This window comes from Centrocercus urophasianus, unplaced genomic scaffold, assembly GCF_019232065.1.
Source record: "Centrocercus urophasianus isolate 14NV4802_14NV808 unplaced genomic scaffold, USGS_Curo_1.0 seq_33, whole genome shotgun sequence".
NCBI classification, from domain to species: Eukaryota; Metazoa; Chordata; class Aves; order Galliformes; family Phasianidae; genus Centrocercus; species Centrocercus urophasianus.
Window position 1 is genome coordinate 7,719,363 of NW_024884900.1, and position 12,798 is coordinate 7,732,160.

Consider the following 12,798-nt stretch of genomic DNA (forward strand, 5'->3'; position numbering starts at 1 on the left):
GTTTGCCCATCCCAGGTATTGTTCTCAACCCTGCCTCAGCTGGCCATTTGTACAGTCCTAGGTTAGATGAAATATCTATACATTGCAGGTGCAGGAGGAGCACAGCTGGCCGTTTTGATTTGTATATGTTTATGTAAATGCCTCATAAAATATCCCCCATTGGGACAAACCAAAGTCACGCATCATAAAGATCAGCCTCTGTAATGGCTTCTTTACAACAGCATTTGCCAAGGTAGTGAAAAAAATATGCCTGTGTTTATAGGAAATTAATTTCTGCCCTGTCAGTGATCAAACCTGAGCAAGAAAAAGGAACTGAATGATCCCAGTGGCTTTGCTCTAGCGGAGAACTGCTTGTTGGAGCCTCAGCGGTGTTCTCTGGTGGGGGTGGTTAATCAGAACATCTCTGAGCAGCAAGGCCCCAGTTCAGCAAGCCCTGTGCTCATGTAGCAAACAGCCTTTCTGCAGCAAAGCACTTCATCACACCCTTAATTTTACACCTGTTCTATGGCACACATGATCTGACTGCATCCAGAAGTTGTGTGTGTGTGTCTTGTGCTGAAGAAGAATGGGGGTTTGCCTTGGGGCTTGAATTAGCATACAAAGAAGGAGGTGCCTTAAGAGGCAGCAGGGTTATTTAAAACATAAACCAACCCAAGCATGACAGGACCTACAGGAGAAGAAGGTGTCTCAGTGCCAGTAGATGGTGCTCTGCAAGCTGCCTTTGTGGGTGGGCTGAGCTCCACACTGCTCTCAGTGCTGTGCAGCACCCCAAAAGCTTTGTGACTTGTTGCTGCACACTGCAGAGGTCTCTGTGACTTTGCCAGTAGCATACCTAGGGGAATTCTGCAGAAGGCAGATGGATTTTCTGAGTGTCTTTCACTGAGCGTTGGCCACCAGATAAGATTTTTGTAGCAAGAATGTAGCTGCTCAATGCTGTGGATGAACCAAGCTTGTCCTGTCTGACTCTGATAGGCTTCTTCTGAAGAGCTGGGAAAAGTAGGTGAAATCCTTTCTCAATCTGAAATTGGCTGGGAACTAATCTATGAATTCATTAAACACATAAAAGGTTTTTTTTTCTCTTGAAATCTGTTGTAAAACATGCTCGATGCTTAAATTATCTTAACATGGTGTATCTTGATACAGTTCCACCTTTGGGAAGCTGCTGCACCTGCTGCACTAACAGCATCGCTCCTGCCACACTGGTCCCTCCTGGCTGAGTGCTTTCAAAGGCTCTGCTGCAGTCATGTCCTGGCACAGGGTGTTTGTGTGTGTGCGTGTATGTGTGCATAGAGATCTGCTGCTTGAAACAAGCACGCTACTGTGCAATCCCTGCCAAAGAAAGAATGGCTTGCATCTGTCCCCTTGCAGCCAGAGATTAATCCTGGAAGACATAAAGAGCAGTAGATATGGCAGCTGTTCAAATTAAGTGTTTGTCTATATGTACCCACCCCACTGTGTCTGCTAAATCTGGCTTTGGCCATTGCAGTTCATCTAGCTCAGTCGATGAAAGAGAAGTCTGTTTTCTTGCACATCCCCCTTAAAATCTGAGGAGTTTCCCTGACACGGTGATGCATAGTTATACGCTCAGTAAAAGTTAGAATGATCTATGGCTTGCGCACTGTAAATCAATAAAAAGAATCACAGGCATTGACAGCACATTCACAGCCCATTTCTTTAAAGGGAAGGCACTTTTCCATCCTTCCTGCTTCAGAACCGTTGGTACATAGGAGGTTCCTGCCACTAACAAGTGCTAAGAGAGTCTTTATAAAGCTTGCAAAACCTACATCTTATGTAATGCTTCTCCTTGCATGCCCTTCCTTGCTGTATCATCAAAAAACACCATGTCCTCCACCCTGCCTTATCAGATCACCTCCTGCGGGGTACGAGAACAAAACATGTTTTTAAAAGCCTGCTGGTTTTTGAAACACTCCCGAACCAGTCTACTAACCTCTGACTTTCCTTCCAGCCTTGGCATCAATCCTAATTCAGCTGTGCGTGGTTGGTGTGAGAGCATTGGGTTGGGCGTCCCTCCTGGCCAGCCGGGCAGTGATGCTGCCCACGATTTGCACTTTCCTATTTCTCATTTCAGGTGCTGCAGGATGGGTTACGTAGGGCAAAGGGATGCTGTTAGGTGAGCGCAGCACCACCTGTGGCACAAGCAATGGCTTTGCTTCGCTCGAGGCCATGCAGTCTGGCATGGGGATGTGGAGCCTGGGTCCCAGCTAAACACAGCTTCCTTTTATTTACATATAGATACCAGTCCTGGAACATGTTTAACTGCTTTGTTGAAATGGGCTGTAAAGGGGCCATAAAATTTAGCCATTTAAGTCTGGAGAAGCATTAAGAGACTCTTCAGTGGTGGATGGGTTATAAATAGTCCACAGCCACCCGCACTTCAGTAAATGCCTGCTTACTGGCTGCTTTGGAGGAGCCATCTCCAGATATTTGCCATCTGCTCCTGTAGCAGAACAGGGCAATTGCACAGGGCTTCTTGAACCAATGTTACCAAGCCTTCAGGAAATCAGATTTTTCATTAAATCTTCCATTTGCCTCTAAAAGCAGCATGTATTACAGGTGTGCTTACTCCTGGGGAACAAAGCGCGTGCTCAGATATTCTTTAGGTAAGCTGGAAACTTTCCTGAGTCAGGCCAAAATGGAGATTTTTAGCAGCTTACGGTGATTGAATGTCTCCCTGGTTTCTTTTGGAAGAATGGGATACATGCTTTGTACAATTGGCATTATCTGTACAACTGCAGCACTGTATACTGCAAGCAACACCTCGTCATGGTGTGCAAGAGTGAATGAAAAAGCAGCAGTGATTCTAATTACTGTATGCTAATTGGGCTGCATTCAGGCTCATTGATGCTGCTATTATGCTGCAAGAAAACAATGGCAGCATACGTACTTATCTTGCTCTACTTATCCTATGATTATTCTCTGTAAGCACAAAAACATACTGAAAATAGCAGCCTGAACACAAATCAGTCCATGAAATGGGCTGCTAGGAGTTAAGCAGTGAGCATATTTGTTCTCTCTTGTTTTGCATCAAGTGCATCATCCTCGATGCCACAGCAGCACAAAGCACCTTTATCTTGTATCAGGTTTGGCTGTCGACAGCATAAGACAACATTTGGTGTTGTGCCTGTACTGTGTACTTACGTTGCCCATTGATTGCTGCTTTGGTAACATAACTTGCTCTGTACTGTAAATTGGAGTAAGGCATTCACATATTGTTCTTTACAGTAGTACCCAATATGCTGAAAGCTGCCAGAGTCATTACAAAATCATCAGTGTTTGTTCCAGTGCTTCGTTCTGTTCATCTAGCTGGCTCTTTTGCTACCATATGTATTTATTGAAGCTGGCTGAGTATCTTATTCTGTGGTGTTTTGCTTATTTATCCAAGAGTGAGTTCATCAAAATTCAGCCAAGCTTTCTGTCCTCAACATACACAAATCTGATCTATAGCTTCTGAATACGCCCATTGCAACAGCAACCGAATACAAAATTGAATGGGCTTCAAACACTGAATGCAGTCTTGATAGGAGCAATGGAGGACGTCTTCCTCCCCACAGATCCACCCCGGGTGCTACTCTGGAAGGGCCTCAGAGATGAGCTGGATGGGGTCTGAGCACTGATGGAGCTGTGGGTGCCCATGTTCATTGTAGAGCGTTTGACCAGATGGCCTTTAGGGGTCCCTTCCAAATAAACAATTCTATAAAGACACCACTTTTCTCTTGAACGCACCAACCTTGCCTATTAGCTCAAATTCAACTCCAGTGCTGAGACCCTGGGGGGTTTCTGGCAGGTGCTTGTCTGAGGGCCCATCAACTGGTAAAATGGTCATGATGTCATGTACAATATTGTGGTCTCATCAGGGAGACTGATTTGTGTTGCATTAAGCAAGACAGAGTTGCTAATCTCCACTGAGGTTTACATGGGAAAATTTAAAGCCTATTCCAGTATATTAAATGAGACTGAAAAGCTTCGATCAATAATTTCCCTTGTATGAAAAATAAGAGATGAAAATGATGGTAGATTGATTCAAAAGACTTAATGCCAGATACCAGCTGATGGAAGTACCTTGTAAATAGCATTTTGTACGGTTGCCAATGAATTAGCCTAAATTGTGAGGGTGATTGAAATGTATTTTATAATGTTCATCTCCACTTTAGTGGCCATTTACAAAATTTAGAAGAATATGAAATCCCTAAAGAGTAAGTGAGCAGCCTGCAAAAAAAAGAGTAGGTAGCAGTGGTAGTTTGCAAATGAGGTCTTGGAGTACTTTATAAGACAAAAAGCTTGACTTCTTTACAAGCAAGAAGAATCAGTGTTAGTAGTGTTTTAAATTGTAAAATGTGTTTTCTAAGTACCTCTTTTTTCATCAACCCTCTCTTTTACATGGAGATTATGATCTTTGATGTGGAAAGTGAAATGGATTTTTTTTTTTTAAAGTTAATTTGGTAATAAAAGAACTCTGCCTTCTCTGAACTGCCTTGCATAGCCACGGTGCTTTTGTAGTACTGTGCTGTATCTTGTCACACTGGTTTCTCCAGGGAATTAAGGTTTAAGCAAGTGTTGCTCAGCTGGCTCACTGCAGTGAGTGGTGATGGCTCCTGGGGACATCCCCAGGTCACAGCTACAAGAGGTTGGCCAAAGAGGAGTGTAGGTCATCCGCATAGTGTGATGTAGCCCATCATTCCCTGTCCATTTGAAGAGCTCTGCAACACTCTTTGCCCTTCTCAGGATCACCTTTCTGATTCCTGGTTGCCCCAGGGTTGTCCCAAGGTTGTTCACTCCAATATTTGACATAGCCTAATGTATGGGTCTGTCACAGCCATGCTTTTTGTATACCCACAAACAGAGATAACAAATAGCTGTAAAGTCCTGCCAGAGTTGCTCCAAAGAGAACCAGTGTGTTGCAGCCCCTTGAGAACGTGGCTTTTTTCCAGGAGCTGAAATGAACAACACTTTTCTTGTGTGCTCTCATAGTGAGCCATCAGGAAAGGTGCTCTGAACTCTGCAATTTTGGCTCTAAACTGCTAGAAGAACTTTGGAACTGATGATCTTTTGCTTTAATGTGCCTGTCTCATGGTCATATAGTAGTGATACCAGAGTGCATTTCTCTGCTGGCTGAAACCAGGACATGGTGCAGGCAGATCTTGCTGCAGCTCTCTGGGTGAGCTATCAGCAGGCTGCATGTGACTGCCTGAACCAGGCTCATTTCCTCTCCCTGTCTCCAGGCTGAGCCCTGAATTTCCCATTCCTACACAGCACTGCTGAGCTTGTACAAGAGTTTGCCTGGAGTGGATGCTATTTGTTATATATATCAGAAGGGCTAGACGTTAAGAAAAAAAATCTTTACTCAGAGGGTGATGAGGCCCTGACACTGCTGCCCAGCAAACTGTGGGTGCCCCATCCCTGGAGGTGCAATGGATGGGCACTGGGCAGCCTGAGCTTGTGGGGGTCAAAAAGCCCACGAAGGGTGGTTGGAACTGGGTGATCTCTAAGGTCCCTTCCAACCAAAGCCATTCTATGAATCTGTGGGTTAATTGGGCAACTGCTTGCAAGCTGCATTGAATGAGAAGTTATTTTAGCAAAGCATTTTATGTGCATTCCCACCTTTCTGCCCCACAGTCATATAATCTGTGAGAAAATAGCAGTGCACGGCAGCTGGTGCTGTTACAGGGATGGTTAATGAAGGGCTTTGTCCTTTAACTTACCGCATTTTATTGGAAAATAAAGGAAATACAACAAGGAGGGGCTGTGCAGCACCCACAGGGTTGCCTTGTTCAACAGAGCCAAAGGAGAAGTAACGTGTCCTCATGAGTAACAGGAAGGCAGCAGTTTTTCTGGTGATTCAGTCTACTAATTAGTTTCCAATACTCAGTCCACAACATTTTTGCAGGAAATAGGCCTTTCCATTTATAAATTGTTGTTCTACCAAGCCACAGTTTCTAATTTGAGGACTCATGGCTGGCGAAGTGGAAGCACACCACAGATACCATGCTCCCAGCACAGTGGTGAGGCCAGACCTTCCTGCCTCTCACCTGGATCCTTTCCCTCACTGACTCGCTCATTGCCAAGTTTTTGCACCCAGCTACTTGTTCTGATGAAGTTCACAAACATGTAAATACATCTGGGGCCTTCGTTTTTCTTCCAGGTGTATCTGAAGTCAGCTGAGGAGTTCAGAAGAAGCATGGGGATCTAGGAATGTGCCCAGCAGGATGCCTGCAAGAGATTGCCTTCTTTACAGGCAGAGGACTCAAGGGTTAGGAAAAGGGTAGATTTCTTGCTTTCTCTTTACTGCTGCTCTTTGTGTTGCCTTTCCCTGTGCAGAGCTTACACAGACATGTGGTAGGGCTACTGTCACAGAATCATAGAAGAAGAAAAGACCTCTAAGATCATCTAGTCCAACCATCAACCTATGTCTGTGTTTGCTCTGGGCCATGTCCCTCAGTGCCACATCTCCACAGTTCTTGAACACCTCCAGGGACAACGACTCCATCGCCTCCCTGAGCAGCTGTGCCACTGTATCACCACACTTTCAGAGAATAAATTTTTCCTAATATCCAACCTGAGCTTCACCTGGCACAACGTCATCACCTCTTGTTCTACTGATGTTACGTGGGAAGAGAGGTCGATCCTCACCTTTCTACAGTCTCCATTCAGGCAGCTATAGGGAGCAGTGAGGTTTCCCATGAGCTTCCTCTGCTCCACACTGACCCTTCCCAGCTCCCTCAGCTGCTCCCCCTCAGACCTGTGCTCTGCTTCACATTTTCATTGCCCTTCTTTGTAAATATTCCAGTGCCTCCATGTCCTTGTTGTAGTGAGGGGCCCAAAAGCCAAATAAATCTTTAGATCTTCCAAATACTACACACTGGAAAGCAGTACCTCTTTTAGAGAGGGGGTTCCAATCCTCCAATTCACACTTCCATGGGCTGCATGCTAAAAAGAAACTGTTTCTTGCATTTTGCAAGAGTGCCAGCAGACAGCGAAGGTAAGGAGGTAGAAATAAAGGTCATTTCGGTATGGCTGCCAGCATAGTTACCTGCTCCAGGAATTTTGAATAAGAACAGTATCTCAAAATTAGATTCCAGACACCCTTGGGAAAAGGAACTGCTTTGGGGTGGGATGCAAGACCTTCCCCTGGTGCAAGTGCTTGGTTTCCAGGGTTCCTGCAAGCCACATCTGAGCCACTAGGAAATCAAGCTATCCATGTGCTCTTGCATGCTATACATTGTTGTTTTGGGAGGGCCCGGGGGAAAGTCAGGGATGGAGGTAAATATTGAGATGGAGCATGTAACCTGGATGTAGTTTTTAAATCCTTTCCAAATTTGGGTATTTGATTTTTTCATTTTAACCTACTGTAAGCGGCAAGGTTTTTATCCAGTGCTGCTGGTATAAATACACTGATTCAACGAGGAGTTTCCTTAAAGGTCCGCTTTGAGTTAAAAAAAAAACACTGAAGCAACCAAAAAAAGCATAGTAAGATTGTGTATAACTTCTCAGTACCTTTTCTTGATGCAAGAAACTTGGGATGAAAGTGAAGAGACTTGTAATTTCTCCCTTGTGCTGCCTGCTGTATTTGAAAATCCTGTTTGACATTTGCAACTGCACATTTAAAATAGGTTCTTTGTGTTCATTCAGAATTTGAAGGTTATTAAGGGTAATAAAGTATTGTGGAATGCATGTCTAAAAGCTCGGTCCACTGTAGATGCATTTAAAATATTTATTAATGTCTCTACATGTTCCTCGCAGAGGAGAAGCAGATGAGGATCACTATCTATCACTTGGGCATCTGGGCAACTGAGCACAAAGAGCCTGTCTGCGAGCTGGGCTGCATCCCAGGGCCACTCCCAGGACTTGGGATCCTCGTTCAGAGCCCAAAGCCCTTCTACAGGCAGTGGAGATAGGGCTGTAAATCCTCATGTTCTAGCTCTTGCATAGCATTGGTGAGGCTGCACCTCAGTGCTGTGTTCTGTTTTGGGCCCCTCACTGCAAGAGAGATAATTGAGGCCCTGGAGTGTGTCCAGAGAAGGACAACAAAGCTCTGAGGGCTCTGGAGCACACATCTGATGGGGAGGAGGCTCAGGGGAGACTTCATTGCTCTCTACAACTGCCTGAAAGGAGGTGGTGGTGAGTGGGGGTTGGCCTCTGCTCGCAGGTAACAGTGATAGGATGAGAGGTGATGGCATCAACCTCTATCAGGGGAGGTTCAGGCTGAACACTGGGGAATGTTTCTTCTCAGAATGAATGGAAATGCAGTGGAACAGCTGCCCAGGGAGGTGATGAAGTCACTGTCTTTGGAGGTGTTTGAGGTTGTGGAGATGTGGCACTGAGGGTCATGGTTGGTGGGCATGGTGGGGATGGGTTTAACTAGACAACCTTAGAGGTTTCGCCCAACATTAATGATTCTATGATTCTATGACTGGCCATCCACAGCTGATCATCAGACAACCTGGGGTAGAGAACACTGCTCTCACTCCTCCTGTGGTGGTAGCAAAGCTTTGGCTGCCAGCAACTCTTCTCCTTGTATGGCAGCAATAACTGAAAACCTTTCTCTGCTTTATGCTTGAAGATGACTTTTATCCTCACTTATACCCCTCAGCTGCTTGTTGTTCCCCATTCCTGTTGCGGGGTATGCTCCTAACAGAGAAGAAACCATGTGGCATCCCTGGGGCCCTGCAGGTCTGCGTAGTACAGTGCCTGAGGGCCTTAGCAGTGTCTTTGAAGATAAAATCTGATGTGATTTTACAAGCCATGTGGTTGGATAGCAGTAGAAGTGGAAGATGGTGTTTCAACAGCGACAGCCCCTCTGAAAGGTAATGAAAATCTGGCTCTGCTTCCCAGCACCACGAGGAAATAAATGGGTAACTGCAGACGTTACTGCTGAGGAGAAATGGGGGGAGCAGACGCAAGAGCACCAAGAGATGCGCTTTGTTGCTGTTGCTCTAAATGGTAAACAAATAAGCACTAATCAGTAAATCAGCCCCGACGCTGTCCTCAGATGGCCTGTTAGTGCTAATCCTCCTCAGCACTGAACCAGAAGCAAAAAAAAAACCAACAATCCACTGAGGGAGAAGATTTCAAATTTACACTAAGAGCAAACTCCTCACCGGGGCTGGTTTATAGATGGTAGCAAACAGCACCAGAGCCTGGGCTGAGCGCAAAGGCTGCGGCTGCGTTCTGAATCTGCTGCTAATTGATAAACATCACAAGCAGTTGATTTCAGCAGAACCCCTTGATTTAATTACACTCTTGTATACAATGGGGACCTTGCATTTTCCTATATGTAATGAATATTAAGCTGATAGCCCTGTAATTTCCTGTGCTGGCTTTGCTCTCATTTTTTGCATATTGATACCACATTTGGTTTGTTATTTTCCAATTTTCCAGTCTTCTAGACTCGTGCTCAGCGAGTTCTCCATAGTAATTGCTGTTGGCACACACGTTTCCTTCCTCAAATCTGCTCTAACACCCTGGAATGAATTTTGTCTCATCCCAGAGATCTGCTTGGTTTTGAATTTCTCTTATTTATTCATTGCCTTTACCTCAGCAACCCTGGAATCGGGAAGGACACTGGATATAATTTCATATTCCACAGTTTTAATTTCCTCTCTCATAGCCCAGGCAGTCCCCATCCCTCCTCCCCTCCACGTGCACACGTGTGTTATTGTCTCTGTGGCTCTGTGACTTGCTGCTGTTTGTAAGCTGTTTTTCAGCAGTGCTCCCAAGGAAGCTGGTGCTGCTTGAGTCGAAAAGTCAAGAGGCATCATCAGAAATCACGCTGGTATTGTGACTGCATCTTCCTGGCCTATTTGGGATTTGGATACCATTTCCCAAAGTGATATCTGAAAATGAACCTCCTCACATGTGCCCTAAGGAGGACATCCATTTTCTGAAGCCCTGGAGCTTATGGTCTGTGATAAAAAATGTTGGTCAAATTCGTGATGCCAGGCAGGAAGTGCCTGCTGCTGCCGTTGCTGCTTTTTGACTTCCAGGACTGTTTCTGTCTCTAAGATGCTCAGCTGATGTGCATCCATACACCTCCTGATTCAAGGCAAGATGCAACTTAGCCTTGAGCTCGTGGTGGTATTTTCCCTCCTGGATATAGTTTCACTGCCTGTAAATATGCTTTATCTTTATTTCTTTGTGGTTTCTTTCCAGGAATATCTACCAAAAAGTATTTCCATGATACACAATCATCTTTACCAGAACAAGCACAAAGGAGATGTGCCCATGTCACAGTGCAACCTTCCCCCAGCTCACTTCAGTGCTTGGCTATGCAGGGAGCAGAACTGGCTGTGTGTGCTTGCCCTAAGCACTTCCCAACTGATGTTGAGACCTGAAGTTATATGAAGGCCTGATTCTTTCTCAGGACTTGTTATGTAGCACTGTTATTTGACATTCTTGCTTTCTCCACATGTTCCTCAGAAAAAGGAATGACCTTGCAGTTCCGTGCACTATAACATGTATATTTTTGCTATATTTGGTGTACTAGCTCTCCAGCCTCTGGAAACTCAGTCTGAAGAGGGCTACGTAGTCTTGTTAAAAATAGGCCATTCTCAAATTTGGCTTTGCAGCTAATCTGCATTCTATCAGATGTCAGCATCTACCAAGTGCAAGGCCTGACCCTCTCTGACACCCTCAGGCAAATCCATACCCTCCGATGACCTCTATGGAGGCTTTTGTCTTAATTTGGTGGCTTTTCACGACCTTGATTTCAATCCCCTTGGGTGATATTTTGCCAGCCACTGTTGCTTTCTGTTCAAGACAATGTTTGGTGAATTGAGCTGGAGAAAAGCAAACACACGGAGGTGAGGATATTCTACTGCCTCAGCAGAACCAGTTCTCTGAGATACATCCCTGCTTCCTCAGAGCTGGGTGTCACAGTGCACAAAAGGAGCAGCAGGACCTGAAGCTGGGCCCAGTGTGGATGAAGCAGTCACACTGGTGATGGTGCTGCCTTGTGATGATGCAGATATTCCTGTGTTTCTTCGTTGTTCTTTCTTTGTTGTTGTCAGAAATGAGAGTCTTGGGGAACCAGAGTTTGATCAAAGATAGCGTAGTCTGAATTCCTCTTATTTCATTGCCACTCCCTGCTGCAGAGTAACCTACTTCCTGGTGCTACCTGATGTAATCAGAAGCAATCTGTGCAATTAGGAGTCTGTGAGATATTTTTGGACGGGGAAGCTGTCAGGTTACTGTCTCTCCAAGTTGCATTTTATTTTCCTCAGTGCTCACGAGGTCTCTTAGTTCCTTTCAAGAGACAATTCGTACTCACAGGCTCAGCAATTATTGATGTCTCCCGTTGTCAGACAAACAGAGTATGTGAGCATGTGTGTATTGCTCACCAGGTACATACCACTGTCCTAAATGCATCGCTGAACATGTTAGAAGCAAAAAGCACTGCTCACACAGCTCATCATCCACATGTAGAAAAAAGGAAAATGATCCATTTGTTCTCTCCTGGTGTAGTCTGCAATTCCCGTTGAGGGGGCTGATGTGTTCAGTTCAGGTGTGATGGTTCAGGTGTGATGGCCCTCCAAGCTTTGGCTGGGCTCAGAGGTACGTGCCTGGCTGATCTGGGAGGGCTGAAGTCTGTGTTCAAGTGCTTTTTTCCCTAGGACCACTCACTGAAATACAGAAATTCTGTAGGTTTCTAAGTGTGCTTTGAATAGTGAGACCTGCTGGGCCACTGTGATCCTTGTTCAGATTCAGCGTGATGCCTCTGAGGTGAATTAATGGTTTACATCTGACTCATATAGGGATAAAACCATCCTGCTGGCTGGAGCTGATTTTAATATTTTCTGTTTCTGCACTGGCAAAGCGTGAAAGTGTTTCTCCTGCACAATCCTTCCTTAGAGGGAAGTGAGAAGTAACTGGGTGAGTGTCACATATGGGTGCAATAGGCTCAGAGCAGGAGCCTCCGAGTTATTCATAACAGTTGAGCACGTAATCGTGCATAATGCAGCATGAACATTTCTCTTCTTGTGATTGAAAGGCATTTGCTGTTGATTGGTGTGTAACTGTTGTACCTGGAGTATCTAGGGGCTGTGAATCTGAAACATTTCAGGCACGAGTGCTTATCGGTGACATCTGAAAACATGGGAGCAAAATGGCCTCGCGACAAATGCGAGCAGGGCAAATAACGACCTTTACAAGACAGCTTTATAGAACAGGATAAACAACGGGGGCTGCATCCTCGGCTGTAGTAAACCATCCTGTCTGTGCTGACGCTGCCAGCTGAGGTGCTGATCCTTGGAGATCTATAGAAATGTCACGCGGCACCAGCTGCCTTTTTGCTTTGTGGCTGCAGTGCGATTGCTGGGAGCAGGGCTGCTAGCTGGGCTCAGCGTAGTGGGGGGCTGATGGCACCCACCTCTGCTTGGGAGATGCTGGAAACGCTTCCTACCAGCAGCCTGGATTTATCTCGAGTCATCGTGGAGCAAGCAAAGCACGGAGCTTGGCAAAGTGCAAGGGATGCAACGTTTGCACCATCACTTCAAGTGCAAAGGCTGTCTGTTTCCTTTCATTCTCCCCACAGACTGAGTATTGACCACGGGCCACAGCTGAGGCAGCAGGACAGAAGCAATGAAAGCTGTGGAGCACATCTGGGAGCTCTGTGTGGTTCCTGCAAATGCGGTGTTTTATTAACTCATACACCTTCTCCATCCTCCCAGTATAAAAGCTGAATTCTGTCTTGGTGCAGATTAACTTCAAGCGAGCTCAGATTTCAGGCACAGAGGAAAGCTGTGCTACTCCTTTTACCAGGCTTGTATGGAGATGAGGAGTCCA